Source organism: Hylobates moloch, unplaced genomic scaffold (genome assembly GCF_009828535.3).
Source record: "Hylobates moloch isolate HMO894 unplaced genomic scaffold, HMol_V3 SCAFFOLD_6, whole genome shotgun sequence".
Classification (NCBI taxonomy): domain Eukaryota; kingdom Metazoa; phylum Chordata; class Mammalia; order Primates; family Hylobatidae; genus Hylobates; species Hylobates moloch.
In genome coordinates this window covers 64,245,220-64,269,666 of record NW_026652281.1, presented here as the reverse complement: position 1 = coordinate 64,269,666, position 24,447 = coordinate 64,245,220, and the positions used below count along the sequence as shown (strand labels likewise).

The 24,447-nt window shown below is 39.7% G+C and overlaps 1 protein-coding gene and 1 long non-coding RNA gene across 9 annotated transcripts in view; one reads left to right on the top strand and one right to left on the bottom strand.

The window, feature by feature from the left end:
- Positions 1-5,070, bottom strand: part of HAPLN1 (hyaluronan and proteoglycan link protein 1) — an 83,588-nt gene extending 78,518 nt beyond the window's left edge. The window contains exon 1 of the mRNA XM_032156908.2: positions 5,004-5,070. The gene's annotated coding sequence lies outside the window, so the exon portion shown is untranslated. The remainder of the gene's footprint in view (positions 1-5,003) is intronic.
- LOC131383800 (uncharacterized) overlaps positions 1-24,447 on the top strand; it is a 205,753-nt gene that overhangs the window by 6,449 nt on the left and 174,857 nt on the right. For 5 of the 8 annotated variants that reach the window (XR_009214106.1, XR_009214111.1, XR_009214112.1 and 2 more), the window contains exon 4: positions 1,360-1,462. This is a non-coding gene — a long non-coding RNA (uncharacterized LOC131383800). Of the gene's footprint in view, positions 1-1,359; positions 1,463-2,502; positions 2,676-3,109; positions 3,199-16,198; positions 16,326-24,447 lie in introns of those variants that run through there. The other 3 variants (XR_009214109.1, XR_009214110.1, XR_009214107.1) reach the window with 3 other exon arrangements.

Sequence of the window (24,447 nt, the reverse complement as noted above, 5' to 3'; positions counted from 1 at the left end):
TAGCACAGTGCCTGGTAAATAGCCAGCACTCAATACATTTTTGTTGAATAAACAAATGAACAAATGAATGATCAAATGAGGTGATCCTCCAAATTCAAAATAACAGAGTAAAAATGAAAAAAAAAAATTCACAGAGTATGAATGAAGACAAAACCAAGGATTATCCATAAGACTTTGTGAAAGGCTTAGGGAAATCTAGACTTACCATAAACATAATGTGAATATTATTTAATGGGATATTATAGTAATTGGAATTTAGTAACCAATAGAGTAAATTGTGCTCTTTTTGGATGTTAGATTGGGCAGAAGGGAAAATTTCTGCTGTCTTGAACAGATTGAGAACCAGCCCTTTAGTAAGTTTTCCAAGTTATTTTTACTCTGAATTTTTCTTTTTGTTTTGTAAATAGTCTCCTGGTCTTGTAGCAATACCCTGACCTCAGGTGTCACCCCTGTTAAGCCGTAAAACAATCAGTGGAGCCTCAAAATAGTCAGCAACATTTGATACTTAAATTCTGGCTATCTCTGAGACACATAGCTAAAAACTCTTAATACCCGCTATCCCCTTCCATGTCTCTATCAGTGGGAGAAGTTAGTATGTGGAGCAAAGGCAATATAACTGTAAGCATCAGACCACTTCAGAGAGCTTGGCTGGTTTTCTCTTGTAGAGTTTGTTCTTGTCTAGTATCCTTAAGTCAACCGAAATCATTAAAACTTCTTGTAACATGGCAGAAAACTTTAAAAGAAGGCTGGGCATGGTGGCTCATGCCTGTAATCCCAGTACTTTGGGAGGCCGAGGCGGGTGGATCACCTGAGGTCAGGAGTTCGAGACCAACCTGGCCAATATGGCGAAACCCTGTCTCTACTAAAAATACAAAAATTATCCGGGCATGGTGACACATGCTTGTAGTCCCAGCTACTCAAGAGGCTGAGGCAGGGGAATTGCTTGAACCTGGGGAGTGGTGGTTGCAGTGAGCCAAGATCATGCCATTGTACTCCAGCCTGGGTTACAGAGCAAGACTCCATCTCAAGGAAAACAAAAACAAAAACAAAAAACTAGAAAAGTTCATGATTAAGCTACTTTTAGGACCTCTGACTTTTAGGCAGTCTCTCACTAGCTCTCTCACTAGAATGAGTATGCAATTCATTCTAAATCACAAGGATGATCCAATGAAATTATTAACAGAATGTGGTTTTTTCCTGGTAGATAATGATCTATTGGAAATAAAGATTAAGATAATCTGCTTTATTTTATATAATTGATGGTGCTAATTCCAAACAGTACCTCCAATCAACACAGGTTAAAATTTTGTGATATTAATGAAAAACAACTTAATGAGCGGGTCTCCTTTCACTGTGTAGGTTTCCCTGCCGTACAAAAACCAAACTCGTCTAAAGAGGAAACTTCCATTCCACAACAGCAGGCCTAACTCTATTTTTGGATTATACCTACAAAGCTCCCCAGGTAACAAATTCATCATTTTTTTCTACTGAGGCATTTTACCGTCCTATATATGTTTCACAACTTGTATTGATTAATGCTGACCGTCCTGACCACTGTTGCAATTGTCACATAACTTGCAAAGAGCCAATTGGAGTAATAATTCGTATATCTTTTAAAGAAAAGGTTTTTAAAGCTCTCAGTGCAATATTCAAATGGACTAATCCTCTATAGTATCTTAATGCTTCCTTCAAGTGGTGGTTTTCCATGTAATTGTTTTTGTCTAGAATTTTTTTTCTATTAGATCAACTTCATGGAAGCCAGGTTCCTGCTTCAAAACTCCAAGTGAACAACAAGTATAGAAATAGTGTTTGAGAGCAATATTTTATAAAATAGACCTCATTACTCAAAAACAACTTGTACTACTATCCTTTCCAAATTTTTTTTTTTTTTTTTTCCGCCTCCCGGGTTCACGCCATTCTCCTGCCTCAGCCTCTCCGAGTAGCTGGGACTACAGGCGCCCGCCACCACGCCCGGCTACTTTTTTTGTATTTTTAGTAGAGATGGGGTTTCACCGTGGTCTCGATCTCCTGACCTCGTGATCCGCCCGCCTCGGCCTCCCAAAGTGCTGGGATTACAAGCGTGAGCCACCGCGCCCGGCCTTACTATCCTTTCCAATTTAATAAAAAAATCAAAGAATATGAAACAAAATGTGCAGCTGTATGCTAGCCTTTTAAGCTAGTAGTTATTTACCCAACTAAATTCAGTAACATTAAACCTTACAGAAATTTATTTCCATTTGAGGAACAGTGATTTAAGATGGTCAAACTCTTTCCACTATTTCTTGAACAATTCCATGACCTGTCTGTCTAAAACAAATCCTATATTAGAAGTGAGTTGCAGTTATTAAGCTATATCCTTGTGGAGGCAGCAAGTCAATGGTAAAGTATCCAATAAAGAGTAAAGTAATCTTAAATATAACCACTAGGGATTTCATAAACTGTTTAGATGTACCTTAATTTTTAACTTATATAAACATCACTTGCTTTATTTTCTACCCTGAGCACCTATCCCAATGTCTGGCGTGTAGTTAATGTTCAACAAACGTCAACCAAGGCAGTCAGAGTATTTTAAGCCAGGAGAAAGCCTTCTTTGACTTATCCACTAGGTGGCACACAGGGACCATGCTTTACACAGTTAACCACCACAGACCCTCCCATTCATAGTGTAAATAAAGAGATGCATTATTAATTTATACCACCTCGTCCTCTCTACTCCTAATAATTGTTTAACCAGCTGTTTCCTCTAATCCTCCTTAAACACTATTTATTAAAATCCTAAGTATATTCAGGTTTCCATCCTTTCCTACTTCTTCCAACAGCATTTTGTTACCTTTAAATGACAGGCTAAGTACACTTAAATGACATAGACTAAGTACTATGGTTACTAATCATGGCTGCAGGATGTCAGAAAATTAATTTGAAGCACTATCAAAGTTATATTCAAATTTGCCTGGTATTTCATCAGAATTTTAACTGGTGAGATATCATTATCTTAAAAATGCAATCTGAAAAATAAAATGTGCATGGGGCAAAAAATGAAAAAGAAAACTAGTATTTTCTAAGGAAGGAAGTCATTTTCTGAATATAACTTTTGTTCATCTTTACAAAGATTAAGTGCATTGCTACCTTAAGATTCAAAAGACTTCTTCAACTGCTCAGAAAATACCAATATTCCACACCCAAGATGCTAAAAGGCAGGATTGTTTAGTAGACCGTTTACTCATAAAGTATCTTTCTGCGTACTCTGAATGTATTTATCCTGGATGTGTTACTTGCTCCCAAAGGAAGGAAAAGGAAGTGAAACCACTAAGGATATAATGAATTGATTCTTCTCTGTGAAAGTCTCTTCAGTACTTCTAAATTACAGTGTCAGTCATTCCTCTGAGAGACAGGGCCTTGCTGAAAATAAATGGCTCATTTTATAAATAAGAACATAATGTTTCCCCACCTTCTTGTTTCTCATAGAAAGCCCAGGCCCATCAGGCATTCCTGTTGAGAATACTGGCCTCTGGGTACATTCCTCCTGTAGACCAGTGGTCTGTTGAGGCTGTTGGTTATCTCTTGTTCATTTAATTAGTCTTAAGCAAAATTACTTCTTATCTAGTTCTGTTTTTAAGCTGTTTCCAATTTAGTGGAAGAGGTCATCAAAAAAATATAAATTCATTTCTTAGCTGAAACAATTACATTTTTTAAAATGGGTGGTATAAAAGTGACTAAAGACTAAAGCTAATATCTGAAGAGTCCTTTGGTATACATTATATTTTACTGAATGGAAGGGAAACTTTCATTTTTGTAAGTAAACGGAATTTGTTAACTGAGACAAGAATTATGAATCATATCACATTAAAAATTCTCCAAAGATAACTACTATGATATGCTTTTGATAGAACAATATTCTCATTCCATTAAAATACTGAAATGACTGAAATGTGTATAAAATCTCTGCAAATTTAGTACACAGAAATAATCACATAGAAATAGTTACCAGAAACTACAATTGTAATGAATAAATATTATATTCATTTAGAAATTAATCCACAGCCTTAATTTCTTAAGAACTATTAGCTTCCAAGAAGCCAGCCAGTATGTTTGATTTTATGACATCACACTGGAACATGTACAGGAACACTTTCCACCCTAAAAATTCCCAAAGTACTGGCCACTGTGTGTATTTTTCCAGTGATAAATGAAAAAATAGCAACTTATTCTCAAATTAATAAGCCATCTTATTTTGAACACAACAGTCACATTCAATGGAAGAAAACTACTTAATCGAAGCCCAAACAAGTTTAGGTTTGTTTTTGGTGGTGAACAGTCTCAACATATAAATAATTTCTTTAAGCAACTTTTAAAAGTAATCTTAACTATGATTATAAATTCTCTTCAGTGCATTCAAATTATCCATCAACATCACTGTATATATGAAATGCATCATCATTCTATGATCTTAATTTCATAATTAGCTGGAGAAGGAAGCCTGGGCCAAAAATGGCAACATTTCTAAGATTATTAATCTATCAGGTATTACCTATGCCTAAAGTAACTTTCTTTTTCACATAACCCTATATATTCTCTAAAACAAAATTCATAAGCCTGGCTGGACATTCCCATTCCTCACATTTCCCTTCAGCCTATACTATCCTTTTTTCATCTCAGGTGCTATAAAAATGGTTGTTGAAATACAGATAGAAAAGTCACCACTTGGAAACCATGACCCTACCAGATTTGCAGTAGCACTAGCAGAAGCTAGGATACTAGAGTTAGTTCTTTCTCCAATTCTAGACTGAGCCTGTTTATTGTAGTGAAATATTTTATCCGACAATGTGAAACTTTTTTAAAAGTTGAGGTGTCATATTAAATTCAAATGAAAACTAAAACTAAAATTCAAAAGAAAAGAATAAAATTTGTTTAATGTATATATACATTACATGTGTACTGCCCTCTGAAATCTTAAAGGCACAAAGGTATAACCAAAAGAGGGGGAAACAATTTGCAAGTTTTACCTTGTCCTGAAATCCAGGAGTTCGGATGCTCTCAAGTTCTGCTTAAGTTGGAAGCTGGAGACCAAGTGAAGCTAGCGCTCTTTCTCCTCACCTTAAGTTTGTCTCTGGGCGAGTGTGAGAGAGTGTGTGTGTGTGTGTGAGTGTGTGTGCAGAATGTCTCTTTGTGGCGCTGGATGGCAGAGGTCCTGATCCTGGGAAGAAGGAGGCACTTTCTCACCAAGAGCAGAAGAAAAGCAAAGCGTCACCAGGAAAGTTCTCCTCCCAAATCCCCTAATTACAGTCTAACGTGCACTTCATGCAAACTTCAGGGAGGAAGGGAGGGGCAGCTCTGTGCCCAGACCTTGTAAAGCAGCAGCCTCTTAGATGACTTTCCCCTCTGCTCAGATCCCGAGTATCCCGCTCTGGGGTTCAGGAAAGCCGGCCGCTACAGCCACACAAGCCGCCACCACACCACACCTCCCGAACCCGAACCCTCACCACTCCTGGGTCTGTCCAGAGGGGATGAGACAAGGGGTCTGTGGAATGATCTGAGGGGCAGCGGTGTGAGCAGACACCTCAGGACAGTCAGTTTGCGCTTTGTTTTATTAGCCTCTGCTTGAAAGAAAAATCCAAGGGTCGGAGAGGTCCTCTCTTTCCCGCCTTCCCCTCCCCAAAGGAGATCAAGGATAACAGACAATAATGATAACGGCACATAAAGCTTCCTAAACTGGAGATGGCTTCCACCCAAATCACCAGAAGCGTATTTTCTGGTTTACTGGACTCAGTATTGGTGTGTTGAGTTTAAATTTCTCTTAACAAACAACTGCTATTGTATCCTTGGATGACAGAGCTCAAAGAACCTGGATTTATTTATAGAATGAGGAATGCGAGGGGGAAACGGGATGGGTGGGGTTGGGTTGTGGATCCATACCCAGGATTAGAACCAGATGGGCACAGGGTGGGCGCGCGCGCGCACACACACACACACACACACACACACACCCCTGAAATAACCACTGGGGAAGATGCTGGGACACGCGGGAAAACGCCTCCTGAACAAATAGACATTTATTTATAACTCCTGGGAGAGTATATAGGTCCATTGATTCCCGCCTTGAGTGACCAAGGGTTTTGGAGAGGAAATGGCTTCATATTTCAATAACAGAGCCACCTTTGATGGAGTCTAGGAAGGGGGAAAAAAAGAAACACACCGCAGGAAGCAAACGGCTGTTGGAGCAGCCAGGAGGAGGGAGCGGGGCTGGCCCTGGGACTGAGGACAAGCAAACAAGCCCGAGGGGCCCGCGGCCAGGGTGGAGGCGAGACGCAGGCCGTCCCCGAGTCGCAGCGAGCCGGGCCCGGTGGCGCGGGGCACTGGGGGCGTGCGGGGATTCGCTGCCGTGCTCCCGGCTCCAACCGCCGGCCCGGGCGGCGCGGCGCGGGCGGGACTGCGGGCTTCTCAGGGCCGCCGCCGCCGTCGCTCGGGCTGTGGCGCCGGTGGGGGAGAGGGTTCCGTGGGCCGTAGGGACTGCGGGAGTCGTTAGTCGATGAGCTAGTGGGGCAGGAGGATGGGCGGGTCCAGGGCGTCCTGGAGGTGCAGGTGGGACCGGAGGACCCGCGAGGCAGCCAAGCTGCTGGGGAAGCCGCCGGGACAGGGGCTCTGGCTGGCAGTGCAGGTGGCCCGTGGGCAGATGAGCCGGCGCGCAGGGCGCGGCCGCCGGGATGCCCAATCCGAGTCGCGCTGGTGGCGGCGAGCGGCGCTATTGTCTTAAAGATAAAGCCTAAGCCACGGGGACTGCCTCCTCCTGGACTCTGGAGAGAGGCGGGAGAGATTGCAGGGGGAAAAAGGCTTCTTCCCGCGTCTTCTGAGAGATTTCACCAGTTCTTGCCTCTGGGCTCCCCCTTGTCATTCTGTCTTTGGTAAATCAACACGTGCCTCTTGGAAAGGTTTCATTTCAAAGACAAACCGAACACTCACACACCCTCCCTAAATGAAGATAGTTATATTCCAAATAAATTCTTCATCAGGCGTTCAACACCTTTCTTAGAATTCCAAAACCTGGGTGAGGGCACTTCTCTTATTTTCCTGCTTTCCCTCCCGCACAGGGAACAGGCTAATGGTTTTGCAGTTTTATGTCCCTAATCTAGTGGCTATTGAGGCAGCTGTTATATAGGCCTCTACATTAACTGCCAATAAAAATAAGATACATCTCGGCTTTTCAATATGAAAAGGGTTTTTATGCTATTCGTATTTCTTGTAAACGTTCAGGGTGGTGTGTATTTTAAAGAACATAAACGAATTAGACTTATAAACAAATATCCAATTTTTATATTAAAGCACCATAAAGGTGGTGAGGCTGGTGGTGTGTGGCTATGATATCATATAAAGACAATTTAAATACCGATCTTGTTCCCTCAGCTTAACAACCTAATTTCTGGCGATTGTCTGGAGCGTAAATCAAATCAGCTGGCTCATGGCTGGCACTTGTTCCCCTATTTTGTTGTCTGCTCTATACACTTATTCTGGCACAGCATTAAGAGAATTTAATGTATTCTCTTCTGAAATTGTTTATTAACCACGCAAGACAATCTATTTTGCAACTTAGTCACACCATGGTGAGCTACACTAGATTTGTTTTCAATTTCAGGTATAGCCCCAACCATTGAGATAGACTTCCAGAAATAATGACAGCTACTTACCTCTGAGTCATCCTGTCCCTCCTGGTCCTCCCCTATTTCCAACCTTCCCTTCCCCATTGCCTCCTTACTAGTCTTTGTTAAAGATCCCCAGTCTTTTTAATCACAAGTATTTAACCTATCAATAATGTGTGTTTGAAGTGTTATTCAGGCTTAATTTAATTGACGTTATATACATTTTTCCATTCATTTTGGGGTTCACATGGTTTTCTAGTTATTTAAAATTTACATTGGAATTAGCTTTAAGAGTCTTTAGAAAAGATTTTTATGTTCAGTTATTAATGTTCAGCCAAATTGTGCTTTATGGAGGCATACATTACTTTGATTAGCCCTTATAATTTTTCATCAGAGCACAGGCATTATAACAAGCAATGGTAAAAAATCAAATCAAGTAAATACAGGAATAAATACAACTCTATTTTCATGACTAAATATTTTACAAAGACACAAATTGTAAAAATAATTTTTGAAGAACAAAATATCTTCTCGAAGAAAACCATATCAAAAAAGTATTCTGTATTTGAAGATTTCCTGTATTTGTTAACATTAGTAAATCATGTAGAAATTCAAATCTTTCCTTTGTTAAATCAAGTTTAGCCTAAAGCTGTCTTCTTACATATTTTAAGTTTGGCCTAAAGGTTTCTCTGTACATTGTGAACTATAACCTAAATGGAGTTGTAAACAGACTGTAGCCTGCTCTTGTGCCAACACTGAGTTTTGGCCAATCACATGTGGCCAACTGTTCAAACTCTGTTCAAATAAGGCAAAGGTGGAGCTATAACCAGTCCGGGGGTTTCTGTACCTCACTTTCCGTTTTCTGCCCATAAACCTTCTACCACGTGGCTGTGCTGGAGCCTCTGAGCCTACTCTGCCTCTGCAGACTGCTGGAATTGTTCTTTGCTTAATCAAATTCTTTTAAATTTAGTTTTGCTAAAGTTTTTTTTTTTTCCTAACACATTGCATATTGAGGTTTGTTTTGTTGTGTTTGCTTTTTTAATTTGAAGAAGGCCAATAAGCCATGTTTTTTTTAAGTTTCAAGAAAAACCAAAGTTCTTTTGATTTTTCAGTAATATATTTTGAACTATTTCTCATTCTTATAAAATACTCTTATGTTAAACAATATTATTTCAAAATATCCTGATATATGTATATTATATATAATTATATTTCAAAATATTCTATATATAATATATACAGCATATTTTGAAATGGTGTTGTTTAACATAATACAAGAGTATTTTATTAGAATGAAAAACAGGTTAAAAAATGGTGTTATAAAATGTAACTTTGCATTCTTTTGCTAATTGTAAGACAATTTGAGTAATTAGGTTGAACCAGATAAAATGGAATATTCAACCTTTTTTGACCTACCAAAAAACAATTTCAGCTGGTTTCACCTTATACAAATTTGAATATGTGCATAAGTGTAGCAGGAACATTTTCAACATTTAAAAAAATATTGACCTGCAATATCATGAATATTTAATATGTAATAAATTCCCAAGCAGAGTAGTATCCCTGCTGGCATATTACACTTGGAACAAAATATACATTTATATTCAAAAGGAGATTATCTAAATTCATCTCCTCTTCAAACTCCAAAAGAGGCTGCTGTTATCCACTAAATTCCAGAGAATTGCTTCCCTCTGAGCACTTGTTTCCTGGAATTTTTGCCTCAGGCTAATATTATACCTGGTTGAACATCTGCTAGGATAAAGGTTCAGCTTTGTGCACTTTGGAGGTACTCATTTGACCTTTCCTGTCTGAGGGCTCCGAACTTCATTAAAGCACCTCCTGGGATTGTGGGCATAGCCATGAGAAAGACATCATTTGTAATTAAGTCCTTCCCACTGGCTATATTCCTGTTGAACTCAATGATTAAAATACAGATTCAATATTCTAAATGGTCACAAAGCAATTGATAAAGGGTTATTTTGCTTTTGATGCAGTGAGGGGGAGGGATGACTTTCCAAGAGCCCACTTTTTGTGCTCATTCTCAGAAAGTGTCCAGCAGACAGACTCTTCAAAAGCGCACACTAAATAATTAGGCAATAAATTGTTCCAATGTTAAGAGCAGAGCTGTTCCAGAAGCTACTGAGGCCAAATGAGTATCATACCAAGTGATAAATATCCTTGGCTCCTAAGAAGTAAGCGCCTGCTTGTCCCTATGTTTGTCTATTGAATTGGTTCTGGGTTCACAACATCATCCATTATCTTTCTTGTAATTTATTGTTCTCTCAGTGTGTTTCTTTCGTCCAGAACATCCAAACTCTTCCTTCATTTCTTCAATAAATTGATGAGTATTTCATTATTGTCCTGATTTTACTAATTTTTCAATAGGACCCAGATTCAGTCCCATCTCCTTTGTCAGCTTTTTGTTTCTGTTTGTAGCTACAATGAATTTTAAAACATAACTTTGTAATACTTTATTTCTTTTAAAATATCTGACACAATGACAAAATATTAACATTTTTCAAATCTGAGGATTGAAAACAATGGTCTCAGTTTTTTTTTCTATTTTCTGTTTGAATTACAACTGAAAAATGTATAAATAAAAAAGATACAGGAAAAAAGAAGAAAAAAATAAGTAAGGGTCACCAGAATGTCAACTCCATAGGGCAGACATCTTTGGTTGGTTTGGTTTTACTGGTCTATCACAAGCACTGAGAACAGTACCTGGCACTCAGTAGGTACTCCCATAGATATGATTTGAAGGTTTATGGCATTCATGTCACTATTTAGAAGTTGAGATGCAAGGTCCTACAAGTAGGGAGTGAAAAAGCTGGGATCAAACCTAAAGTCTGGAATACTTTCCTTGTCTTATGTTGCCTAGAAAGTCTAGATCCTTCAGTGTTTTTTTTCTTTTTTTTTTGAGACTGAGTCTTGCTGTGTCACCAGGCTGGAGTGCAGTGGTGCAATCTCGGCTCACCACAACCTCCACCTGTCAGGTTCAAGCGATTCTCCTGCCTCAGCCTCCCCAGTAGCTGAAACTACAGGAGCATGCCACCACGCCCAGCTAATGTTTGTATTTTTAGTAGAGACGGGGTTTCACCATATTTGCCAGATGGTCTTGGTCTCTTGACCTCGTGATCTGCCCGCCTCGGCCTTCCAAAGTGCTGGGATTACAGGCATGAGCCACCGCGACCGGCGCTTCCTTTGGTATTTTTAAAACACAGATCAGGCGGGCGGATCACGAGGTCAGGAGATCGAGACCACGGTGAAACCCCGTCCCTACTAAAAATACAAAAAAATTAGCCGGGCGTGGTGGCGAGTGCCTGTAGTCCCAGCTAGTCGGAGAGGCTGAGGCAGGAGAATGGCGTGAACCCGGGAGGCGGAGCTTGCAGTGAGCCGAGATTGCGCCACCGCACTCCAGCCTGGGCGACAGAGTGAGACTCCGTCTCAAAAAAAAAAAAAAAAAAAAAAAAAAAAAAAAAAAAAAAAAAAAACACAGATCTATCCATGCTTCTCTGCATTGTTGACAATGAAAACTTATATATACCAAATACTACTTAAATTCTTCCAAATCTCAGAAATGGTAGAGATTTGAAGGTAAAACTTCCTCTGTGTGTATGAACTTCTCAAGGGCCAAACTTTTAATACTTACTCCATTTCTTACTTTTTTTTAGTTCTTTCTTCTAAAAATAAAAACAAGACACATGTGCAGGATGTGCAGGTTTGTTACATAGGTATGCATGTGCCAAGGTGGTTTGCTGCACCTATTGATACATCCTCTAAGTTCCCTCCCCTCACCCTCATCCTCCACCCCACAACAGGCCCTGTTGTGTGTTGGTCCCCTTTCTGTGTCCACGTGTTCTCAATGTTCAATTCCCTACTTATCTCGTTTCTAGTGCCCAGCACAGTTTAGTGTGCAAAGTGAATTGTCCTCATTTTTGTGGCCATCTGTAGCAGAGTTTGGGTGATTTGGCAAATGATTAATCCTTCTCCTGTGTGCTTGTAGAATAATCCAATTCTACTTAACTTAGAGTTTTTAAAGTGGTTCTAGGAACGTGAATCATCACTGGAGATGAATATCTTTCTTTCACAGCATCAAATATTGGTTCCCTTATTGATGACAATCAATCCAAGTAAGTGATCCTTATATGCATTTCTGTCTGTTTGGGAGCAGATTGATAAGAAACCAAAAGCAATGGCAACAAAAGCCAAAACTGACAAATGGGATCTAATTAAACTAAAGAGTTTCTGCACAGCAAAAGAAACTAACATCAGAGTAAGCAGGCAACCTACAGGATGGAAGAAAATTTTTGTAATCTATCTATCTGACAAAGGGCTAATATCCAGAATCTACAAAGAACTTAAACAAATTTACAAGAAAAAACCCCATGAAAATGTGGGCAAAGGATATGAACAGACACTTCTCTAAAGAAGACATTAATGGGGTCAACAAACATATGAAAAAAAGCTCATCATCACTCGTCATTAGAGCAATTCAAATCAAAACTGCAATGAGACACCATCTCAGGCCAGTTAGAATGGCAATCATTAAAAAGTCAGGAAACAACAGATGCTGGCAATGCTGTGGAGAAATAAGAACGCTTTTACACTGTTGGCGGGAGTGTAAATTAGTTCAACCGTTGTAGAAGACAGTATGGCGATTCCTCAAGGATCTAGAACCAGAAATATCATTTGACCCAACAATCCCATTTTTGGGTATATACCCAAAGGATTATAAATCATTCTACTTTAAAGACACATGCACACATATGTTTATTGCAGCACTTTTCACAATAGCAAAGACTTGAAACCAACCCAAATGCCTATAAATGATAGACTGGATAAAGAAAATGTGGCACATATACACCATGGAATACCATGCAGCCATAAAAAAGGATGAGTTAAAGTCCTTTGCAAGGGACATGGATGAAGCTGGAAAACATCATTCTCAGCAAAGTAACACAGGAACAGAAAGTCGAACACCGCATGTTCTCACTCATAAGTGGCAGTTGAACAGTGAGAACACATGGACACAGGGAGGGAAGCATCACACACCGGGGCCTGTCAGGGGGTGGGGGTCTAGGGGAAGGATAACATGAGGAGAAATGCCTAATGTAGATGACGGGTTGATGGGTGCAGCAAACCACCATGGTACGTGTATACCTATGTAACAAACCTGCACATTCTGCACATGTATCCCGGAACTTAAAGTAAAATAATAAAAAAAAAAAAAGAAAAAAAGAAACCCTTAACAAAATTGGGACTATTATGGGAAGATTTGGGGCAAACGTCTACTCATTAGGGAGGGACTCCAAATTATTTTTGAAGACTTATTCCTGTTACTTTTGGTGTTTCATTCAGTAAAATCCAGTGTTTCTGATTGACACACCCGTACAGATTAATGCATAGGAGCAGCCAGAACAAAAAATGAGATATGCCAAAAAAGTGCTTAGGATAAACTGTAGTCACTGAATCTGAAGAGCTTTCTCAGTGGTGACTGTTCAGACTGGCACATTTTAAATTTCGATGAAATTTGAAATGTCTTAGGATCTAAATTTTAAAATTCATGCTGTCAATGGGGCAAATTATATTTGTGCTAGGAAGAATCTTGAGAATTTGGCAACCTCTTTGGCTCTTGCATTTTGAGGATTCAGAATTAGAAATGGCCCACTTTTAGTAAATGTTGGGCATAACTGTCTTTCTTTGGACAGTCTCCTTGTTCTTAGTGATGCCACAGTAATCTTCAACCTCTTGGTCTTGCTTAGTACTATTTCTATTTTAAGAAATATACAATTTAACTGAAGGAATTTCTAAAATTTACATAAACGTTTTTCCCTCATCACCATATGTATTCACTCCTAAAAACTCATGTAGTTTTTTAAAAAACGTGTTTACCTATCTTTCCCCATTCCTGCCCAAGTCTTTATCTTATCTTATCTTTTTTTTTTTTTTTTTTTTTTTTTTGAGGAGTCTCCCTCTGTTGCCCAGGCTGGAATGCAGTGGTGCAATCTCAGCTCACTGCAACCTCTGCCTCCCGGGTTCAAACAATTCTCCTGCCTCACCCTCCTGAGTAGCTGGGATTACAGTCGTGCACCACCATGCCCAGCTAATTTTTGTATTTTCAGTAGAGACAGGGTTTCACCATGTTAGTCAGGCTGGTCTTGAACTCCTGACCTCGTGACCCTCCTGCCTCGACCTCCCAAAGTGCTGGGATTATAGGCGTGAGCCACCGTGCCCAGCCTGAGTCTTAATCTTGACTCCTCCCTTGGTTGGATTGTGTCATAGAGTCAGTTACTGGCTGATTTAGAAGCTAATGGTGGCTTTGGTCTATGCATTTTTGTGTTTTGTGAAATGTCTTTCTGTGATTTTTGAACTAGTGTTTCATAAGTTATTTTCCATTCAGCCATTGCTAGCTTATTGCTCTTCCTGATTACTTTCACCAATGAGAGCTTTGGATAGGAAAGAACTATTGTCTTTATAAGGATTAAGCACCTATAAGATTGACATGAAACCTACTTCACGTTGCAGGAGATTCAACCTTTGAATAAGATAGAGTATTAAATATTTGAATCTATATTAATTGTGCATTGCTTTCTAAAGGTTTTTTATTCTAAACATCTATTTTTTAGTGGATAAAAATTGTACTTATTTATAACGTACAATATGATGTCTTCACATACATCTACAATGTAGAAGGGCTAAATTGAGCCAATGAATACACAGGTTATCTCACAGAAGCATCCTTTTTCTGTGGTGAGAACACTTAAAATCCACTTGCTTATGTCATGCTGTCTTTGATTGTCCTAATATTAAGAAACTTCTTGGCTGGGCATAGTGGTTCAAGCCTGTAATCCCATCACTTTGGGAGGCCAAGGCGGGTGGATCATGAGGTCAGGCGTTCGAGAACAGCCTGGCCAACATAGTGAAACCCTGTCTCTACTAGAAATAAAAATAAAAATAAATTAGCTGGGTGTGGTGGCAGGTGCCTGTAATCCCAGCTACTTGGGAAGCTGAGGCAGGAGAATCGCTTGAACCTGAGAGGTGGAGGTTGCAGTGAGCCAAGATCGTGCCTCTGCACTCCAGCCCAGGCAACAGTGTGAGACTCCGCCTCAAAAAAAAAAAAAAGAAAGAAACTTCTTTCTCCCTCACAATTTCATGTTACTATCTAGAACACAATTTGCTACTTTTATACTGCCTTGTATTTTTATTTGTATTCTCATGTATTCAGTTATTTTATCGGGTGCACCATAAACTCTCTGAGGGCAGATATTATATCTTTACATCAGCAGTTTGTAGCACACAGCCTTGTGGTTAAAAGCTGTTCAAAAAATGTTTATTCCTATCTTTGAAGACGACAGTGAGATTCTTTATATTCAGGAGAGAAAAGAAAAATAAATGAAGAAAGCTAGTTATTGAACGAACTAGTTCAGAGTGTTTTGCATCTAACAGCCAAAGGCATAAATAATAAATCATCAAAAGTTGATTAATAATTTTATCATTGTTATTGATCACATAGAATTAAAAGAAATATAATACATATTTTTCTTCCATGCTCGGCTGATAAATATGATTGTATAAATGTTAATCAACAAAGCTAAAATGTTTATTCTTTTAAAAAGCTAGGTTGAGGTTAGCAACAAAATTGGGTTATTGTCTTAGGATTACAATATCAGCCACTTGAATATTGACTTTTTTCAATTATATTTATAAAGTTCTTCTAAATTTAAACTAGTTCTAACTATCAGTAAATTTAGTCCTCATTGCATTTTCTTTTTGCTCTTTTTTCTTATAACCTTCAGAGAAAAATTTGTCAAGTCTAATTGGGCTGGAGTGATTTATATATAGATCTTCTTAGGGTAAAATGGGTGAATTAGCTAATGCATCAAGGTTGGCATAGGGCAAGACTGCTCAGAAAGCCTGAAGGATAGGGCTTTGATTATTTGGAAGTAATAGAAAATAGTCCAGAGTTGTTAGAAAGGCAGAGAGAAAGACAGAAATATATGTATCAGAAGTCTGTGACGAAGAATTTTGAAAGGGAGACATTAGTAAAGTTCCAAGTTTATAAACAGTTCTACTAGAAGAAAATATTAACATAAATACTTAAAAGAACATACCTCTTAGTAAACTTTGAATTAAGTGGTTTGGAATAAATATCTAAAAGGTTTTGACATTTCACATATAAGTCTATGCTAAACTTTATAGTTAATATCTAATTTTTCTGAATATCTCCATAAATACACAATTGTCTCTTTATATCCAAGACCTAAGCAGGGGCTAGGTAGTTTGTTTTAAAAGAGTAGCTAAGGTACATATCTACATCTCTATATACATATGTCTTTCTTGCATTGAGGTCACCAGAAAGCTCACTTTTGGTTTATTTTAAGTACTGACAAAGTAAAAGGACTTTGGAAGGAGCCTTTCAATAGTGGATGTAGAAATAGCCTTACACACATTTATCTTGAACACTTCGTTTCACAGACTTGTCCAGCCAATTGCTTATACTGTAAATTAGAAATCTGTGTGTTTTTCTTTTTTCTTTCTTTCTTTCTTTTTTTTTTGGCACAATCTAGCTGTTCCAACATATAGCTAAATTAAGGCATGAAAGTCTAAGCTGGAAGGAAGACTCTAAGAGCAACAGAAGAAAAGAAGAGGAAGTATTTCTCCATTCGTGCCTAATTACTGCTACCCTCATGGCTGAATACACAGTAATTCTTCCCTAGTACTGACCTAAATGTCAGCTAGAGAATGCTTGCTGGTATAAGTACCTGCTGAATCTCTTATAAGTTTAAAGCAAGTAATTTGGGTACATGAAAACTACTGAAATGATGCAAAGTTGGAGTGACTGTCTCTCAGCTCATTCAGGAAAACAATTGTTGGTAACTTTAGAATCTGTGATCTCTATGAAGTTTTTCCCTATGATGTCCTCTACTCTAAGCTATCCTTATCTCCCTTCATCTCTTTCCCAACAAATAAAAAGAAGGATAATTTTTTTAGAATTAAAAATAAGTTGCCAGACCCAGTGGCTCACACCCATAATCCCAGCAATTTGGGAGCCCAAGGTGGGCAAATCACTTGAGGTCAGAAGTTGGAGATCTGCCTAGCTAACATGGTGAAACCTCATCTCCAATAAAATACAAAAATTAGCTGGGTGTGGTGGCAGGTGCCTGTAATCCCAGCTACTTGGGGGGCTAAGGCAGCAGAATCGCTTGAACCTAGGAGGCGGAGGTTGCAGTGAGCTGAGAATGCCACTGCACTCCAGCCTGGTGACAGAGTGAGACTCTGTCTCAAAAATAAATAAATGAATAAATAAAAATGTTAAAAAAAGTTAAAATGATCTAAGTAAATGCTTTAGTATTTTGATAAATAGCTGTTCTTGTGGTAGTGAATAAGTCTCATGAGAGCTGATGGTTTTATTTTTTATTTTTTTCTTTATTTCTTCTAAAAATAAAAACTGGATACATGTGCAGAACGTGCAGGTTTGCTACACAGGTATACGTGTGCCATGGTGGTCTGCTGCCCCCACTGACCTGTCCTCTAAGTTCCCTCCCCTCACCACCTACCCGCAACAGGCCCTGGTGTATGTTGTTCCCCTCTCTGTGTCCATGTGTTCTTCATGTTCAGCTCCCACTTATGAGTGAGAATATGTGGTGTTTGGTTTTCTGTTCATGTGTTAGTTTGCTGAGGATGATGGCTTCCAGCTTCATCCATGACTCTGCAAAGGACATAATCTCATTCCTTTTTATGGCTGCATAGTATTCCATGGTGTATATGTACCACATTTTCTTCATCCAGTCTATCATTGATTGGCATTTGGGTTGGTTCCATGTCTTTGCTGCAATAAATATGTAAATAGTGCTGCAATAAATATACTTGTGCATGTGTCTTTATAGTAGAATGATTTATATTCCTTTGGGTATATACCTAGTAATGGGATTGCTGGGTCAAATGGTATTTCTGGTTCTAGATCCTTGAGGAATTGCCACACTGTCTTCCACAATGGTTGAACTAATTTACACTCCCACCAACAATGTAAAAGTGTTCTTATTTCTCCACAGCCTTGCTAGCATCTATTGTTTCCTGACTTTTTAATAATTGCCATTCTGACTGACCTCGCTCTGTGCCTGGATATGTTACTCAGGGAGGCTGGAGAGCAGCAAAGATGGGTGTTTGCTCCTTCTTACGGGACCTCTGACATCGAGGGGCACCAACGTGATGCCAGTAGGATTGCTTCTGTATAAGGTGTCTGACAACCCCAGTTGGAGGGTCTCACCCAGTTGGGTGGCACAGGGAGCAGGACCCATTTAACAAAGCACTTTGTCCCTTGGTGGAGAAGGTGTGTTTCGCTGGGGGAAACCCACTCATCTGGGCTTCCCAGATTCCTCAGAACTATGAAGAGAGGCTAAGTCTGCTGGTCTGCAGAGACTGCGGCCACCCCTCCCCCTGGGGGCTCAGGCCCAGGGAGATCCGAATTCTGTCCCTGAGCCTCTGGCTAGAGTTATTGGAGATCCTGCAGGGAAGCCCCATCCACTGAGGAAGGATGGGCCGGTGTTGGGCCTGAAGAGGCACTCTGGCCGCAGACTGCCACAGCTGGTGTATTGGGCTGTGGGGACAAGACTTAGGACCAAGCCATTCAGTCTCTATGGCTCCAGCAGGGGAAAAGCACAGCCTGGAGCTATAGAAATGGGTGCCACCCTTCCCCCTGCCCAGGGAGCTTAGCATGTTAGGTAGCTGTGAGTCCCAGTGCTGGCTGGTGCCCCTCCCACAAGGAGCTCAAAGGGCTTAGACAGCAGCCAGCCACAGCCTGTGCTGGTGGCGCATTCCCAGAGTGTTCAGTAGGCTTAAGGAGATTCCTTCTGAGAGGCTGTAAGAATCTGTGCATTCTGAGGTTGGGACACTAGGCCCCAGTGGTGTAGGTTTGCGAGTGGGATCTTCTGATCTGTGGGTTGCACAGTTCTGTGGAAAAAGCACAGTTTCCCTGGTTGGGTAGTGTGCTCACTCACCACCTCCCTTGGCTGGCGTAGGGGGTTCCCCTTCCCCGTGTGGCTCTCAGGTGGGCCGCTACACCACACTGCTCTTCCTTCTCTCCATGGATCATGCCAGCCTTCTAGTCAATTTCAATGAGAGAACCTGGATACCTTGGTTGCTGGTGAAGGATTCACATGCTTATTACGGTTTTCTTCAATGGGAGCCTGCCATCACTGAGGCTTGTAGTCAGCCATCTTGGCCCCACCCCCAATCTGATGGTTATATAAATGGGAGTTCCCCTGCACAAGCTCTCTTGCCTGCCACCATGTAAGATGTGACTTTCCTTCTTATTCTCCTTCTGACATGATTGTGAGGCCTCTCCAGCCATATGGAACTGTGAGTCAATTAAACCTCTTTCCTTTATAAATTACCCAGTCTCAGGTATGTCTTTATTAGCAGCATGAGAACAGACTAATACAGTAAATTGGTACCAGTAGAGTGGGACAATACTCTAAAGATACCTGAAAATGTGGAAGTGACTTTGGAACTGGGTAGCAGGCAGAGGTTGGAAGAGTTTGGAGGGCTCAGAAGACAGAGAATGTGGGAAAGTTTGGGACTTCCTAGAGACTTGGAGGACTCTGAAGACAGGAAGATGTGGGAAAGTTTGGAACTTCCTAGAGACTTGTTGAATGACTTTGACCAAAATGCTGATTGTGATATGAATGATGAAGTCCAGGCTGAGGTGGTCTCAGATGCAGATAAAGAACTTGTTGGGAACTGGAGTAAAGGTCACTCTTGCTATGCAAAGAGACTGGCAGCATTTTGCTCCAGTCTGTGGAACTGAGAGATCTGTGGGACTTTGAACTTGAGAGAGATAATTTAGGATATCTAGCGGAAAATATTTCTAAGTGGCAAAGCATTGAAGAGGAAGCAGAACATAAAAGTTTGGGAAATTTGCAGCCTGGTGATGCAACAGAAAAGAAAAATGCCCTGGAGACATTTTCCCCATTGTCTTGGAGATTAACTAGGCTCCTTGTTACCTGTGCAAGGAGCCTAATGTTAATCTCCAAGACAATGGGGAAAATGTCTCCAGGGCATGTCAGAGACCTTCAAGGCAGCCCCTGGTATCACAGGCCTAGGAGGGAAAAAATAGTTTCCTGGGCCAGATCTAGGCCCCCCTTCTCTGTGCAGCCTAGGGACTTGGTTCCCTGCTTTCCAGCAGCTCCAACTGTGGGTAAAAGGGGCCAAGGTACAGCTCAGGCTGTGGCTTCAGAGGATGCAAGCCTCAAGTCTTGGCAGCTTCCACGTGGTATTGAGCCTGTGGGTGCACAGAAGTCAATAATTCAGGTTTGGGAACCTCCACCTAGATTTCAGAGAATGTATGGAAACACCTGGATGTTCAGGTAGTATTTTGCTGCAGGGGTGGGGCCCTCGTGGAGAACCTCTGCGAAGGCAGTGCAGAAGGGAAATGTGGAATTGGAGCACCTCCACAGAGCCCCCACTGGTGCACTGCCTAGTGGAGCTGTGAGAAGATGGCTCCTGACCTCCAGACCCCAGAATGGTAGATCTACTGATGGCTTTCACTGTGGACCTAGAAAACCTGCAGACATTCAACATTAGCCCATGAAGCAGCCAGGACAGAGGCTGTACCCTGCAAAGCCATAGGGACAGAGCTGCCCAAGGCCATGGGATCCCACCTCTTGCATCAGTGTGACCTGCATGTGGGACATGGAGTCAAAGGAGATCATTTCAGAGCTTTAAGATTTGGCTGCCCCTCTGGATTTTGGACTTGCATGAGGCCTGTAACTCCTCCCTTTTGGGCAATTTCTCCCATTTGGAATGGGTGTATTTACCAAATGCTTGTACCCCTGTTGTATCTAGGAAGTAACTAACTTGCTTTTGATTTTACAGGCTTCTAGGTGGAAGGGATTTGCCTTGTCTCAGATGAGACTTTGGACTGTGGACTTTTGAGTTAATGCTGAAATGAGTTAAGACTTTGGGGGACTGTTGAGAAGGCATGATTTGTTTTGAAATGTGAGGACATGAGATTTGAAAGGGGCCAGGGGAGGAATGATATGGTTTGGCTGTGTCCCCATCCAAATCTCACCTTGAATTGTGATAATTCCCATTTGTCAAGGGTAGGACCAGGTAGAGATAATTGAATCAAGGGAGTGGTTTCCCCCATACTGTTCTTGCAGTAGTGAATAAGTCTCATGAGATCTGATGGTTTTATGAGGGGGAAGTCCCCTGCATATGCTCTCTTGCCTGCCACAATGTAAGATGTAACTTTGCTTCGCATTCTCCTTCCAACATGATTGTGAGGCCTCCCCAGCCATGTGGAACTGTGAGTCAATCAAACCTTTTTCCTTTATAAATTACGTAGTCTTGGGTATGTCTTTATTGCAGCATGAGAAAGGATTAATAAAGTAACTGAGTCTAGCGAGATTAAAGAATTGTTCCAAAGTCATTCTGGTATCCTGATAGGTCTGTGAAGTTTCCCAGCCACCCATTTCTTCATGTTGGAAAACTTAGAATGCAGTTTCAATTGACATGTGTCTTCTAGAATGTAGCTAGGAGTTAATTTTTTTACCTAAGCAGTCATTATATATATATTATAGAACTTAGTACAGTTCAATTGATTAGCTAGGTATTTATTGGTCTCTTTCATTATACTAGGAGCCTATTGCTTATTCATATCTAATTCATTCTTAGATCTTCCAACACTGCTTCCCAACTCATCCCAAGCACAGTGCTTTATTCAAGTAGGGGTAGAAACAAATTTTTTGAGCTGAATCATGTTAAAACCATAGAGTATATATGTTAGCATGAAGAAATTGGGAAGTGATTTCAAGTCAGATGTCCAGGTTTATCATATATATATGTATATATGTAATACCTTAAGTACTAGGGTACATGTGCACAACGTGCAGGTTTGTTACATATGTATACATGTGCCATGTTGGTGTGCTGCACCCATTAACTTGTCATTTACATTAGGTATATCTCCTAATGCTATCCCTCCCCCCTCCCCCCACCCCACAACGGGCCCTGGTGTGTGATGTTCCCCTTCCTGTGTCCAAGTGTTCTCATTGTTCAATTCCCACCTATGAGTGAGAACATGTGGTGTTTGGTTTTTTGTCCTTGCAATAGTTTGCTGAGAATGATGGTTTCCAGCTTCATCCATGTCCCTACAAATGACATGAACTCATCATTTTCTATGGCTGCCTAGTATTCCATGGTGTATATGTGCCATATTTTCTTAATCCAGTCTATCATTGTTGGACATTTGGGTTGGTTCAAAGTCTTTGCTATTGTGAGTAGTGCCACAATAAACATACATGTGCATGTGTCTTTATAGCAGCATGATTTATAGTCCTTTGGGTATATACTCAGTAATGGGATGGCTGGGTCAAATGGTATTTCTAGTTCTAGATCCCTGAGGAATCGCCACACTATCTTCCACAATGGTTGAACTAGTTTACAGTCCCACCAATAGTGTAAAAGTGTTCCTATTTCTCCACATCCTCTCCAGCACCTGAGAATGGTGATCATTAAAAAGTCAGGTTTATCTTCTATAAGAAATTGCAATATGTTTTGATTTGGGACTCAACTCGACTCATTTTATGGCCTTTAGTCCTTCCTTCTTTCCTCTTAATTTCTCTAATTTCTCCTTTCAACATCTTCATGCTTCACCATGCAAATGCTTAACCTATCCTATTACTTAGGAATTGCTGTGTCAGAATCCTGTCTCCAGAAGGATATCTAGAATGTTTCTCACACCTGTGTCTTCATTTTTTTTTTTTTCATTTTAAATATCCTGTTCTTACTTGAATCTCACTCTTTTGTAGTAGCATCTTGGTTGCCTTCCCTGACCCTTCCTCTCCTTTGCGGGGGTCTACTTCCACATGCCCATAGGGCTATTTCATTCTGTCTTAGCTCTGAATATAGCATTTCCTTTATCAAAAACTTTTTTGACAAGGCTGTCTGGAGAGCTGAGCTCAAAAAACCCGAGATGTGTATTTGATTTTGTGACCTAGATGTTAAAATCTACACTGTTTTACAATATTTGATCTAAGAATAGCATTCTTTGCTCTTTGAATTAAGTTGTTTGGAGGCAGGAGAAACTACCTTTAGATCAACTTGATTGAATATAGTTGTTCATCAGGCTCTGGCAACTCCTAAAATACATTTTTTGATTACCTAAATTACTATGCATAAAACTTTCTTAAGTAAATAGGCCTCTGCTGAGTGGAATGTTGTACTCCAATTTCATAGACAGTCACTCTGCTTCATTCCTGTATATCTAAAATTATAAAATGATAGACAAATATTTGCAGAGTAAAAAATATACTTGAAACTTCTGTATTGTGGTTTGATGACTGTGGATCTTCTTGCAGCTATTAGGTTTAGTGTTATTTGAGTATTTTTTATCATTTGGATATTATTATTAGTGTACAGAGAATTTAGAAGTCTCTTCCCTCAACTGGAGTATCTTATATTAAAAAAAACCCTAAATGTATCCATTGCCTTACTGAATTTTCATTTTTAATGCCACCAGATAATTTAAGAAGCTAGCAGTAAGCTTCCATGATATCTCATCCCAAAAGAACATTCATAGTCTTAACGACCACTAAGAAAACACAGAAAAGCACAAATTTTGAGCTTTTAATACATGCTATTTCATTAAAAATATATTTTAACATATTCCCTAGCTTCTATATAGCTCAGCAGAAAGAGAGGGTATAAATGAAAGTTTTGACGTAAAATAATTTGGTGTATTAGGAGTATATACCTGATCCTTTGATAGACTAAAGCTTTGTTTTTGTTTAGTGTTTTGATGAGAAGACTGTTTTGGGTAAGGTTCTTGTTGTTTTCATTCCAAAATTAAAGTTAATTTTACCTCAAACCATGAATTGGGTAGCCACAATTAATGGATCAATAAAATAAACAATAATCTCTTACTGTTTTAAGTGAATTTAGCTTATATTCCTGTATCAAAATATTCATAAAAAATTATAGGCTTATTTGCTTTATTCATTCTTTGTCATGCATTGGAGACAAAGTTAATAATTAAACTTGAAATGTGTGTGTGTATTCTTTTATATATTGGTAAAATCATTCACTATAGAAGTCTTTATATCTTCCTTTTCAATACAACACATGTCCTTTCAAGGAAAGTTTTATATCCATGAATCATAGATGCTAGGAAAAGCTACAACGGGGCAATAATTTTAGAATCCTAATTGCCTTGCCAGATAAATCTTTTTTTTATTTTTCTCAGACATCATTTGATTCTGTCCTCCTAAGAAGTGTTTACCAGCACATAGGCAAAAAGAACTGTAATCATTTCTGGTTTTATTTGCACTAAAGAACTAGCTTTTGGGAAAAATCATCCACTTAACCTGTCAAGATAGTAAAAAACTTTTGCTTATGCTGTCTCTGAATTTCAATCTCTACAAAATTATATTTTAAACTGAATTAAGCTATTATATTTGTAATATATAAGATCACTACCTACCTCATTCTAGTCATTTTTTTTATAATTAGGAGTACAGTTAGGGATAAACAAGAACCAGAAAAGATCCTCAATTATCTTTTACTCCATTATTTTCTTATAGTATTTTTCATATGAGAAATAATACACTGTGGAAACTGTAATAGATTTTGGGGTAATGATAACTAAATTTTTCCTCGTAAGAAATATAGCTTTGGCAGGGCATGATGGCTCATGCCTGTAATCCCAGCACTTTGGGAGGACAAAGTGGATGGATCACGAAGTCAAGAGATCAAGACCAGCCTGACCAATATGCTGAAACCCTATCTCTACTAAAAATAAAAAAATTAGCTGGGTGTG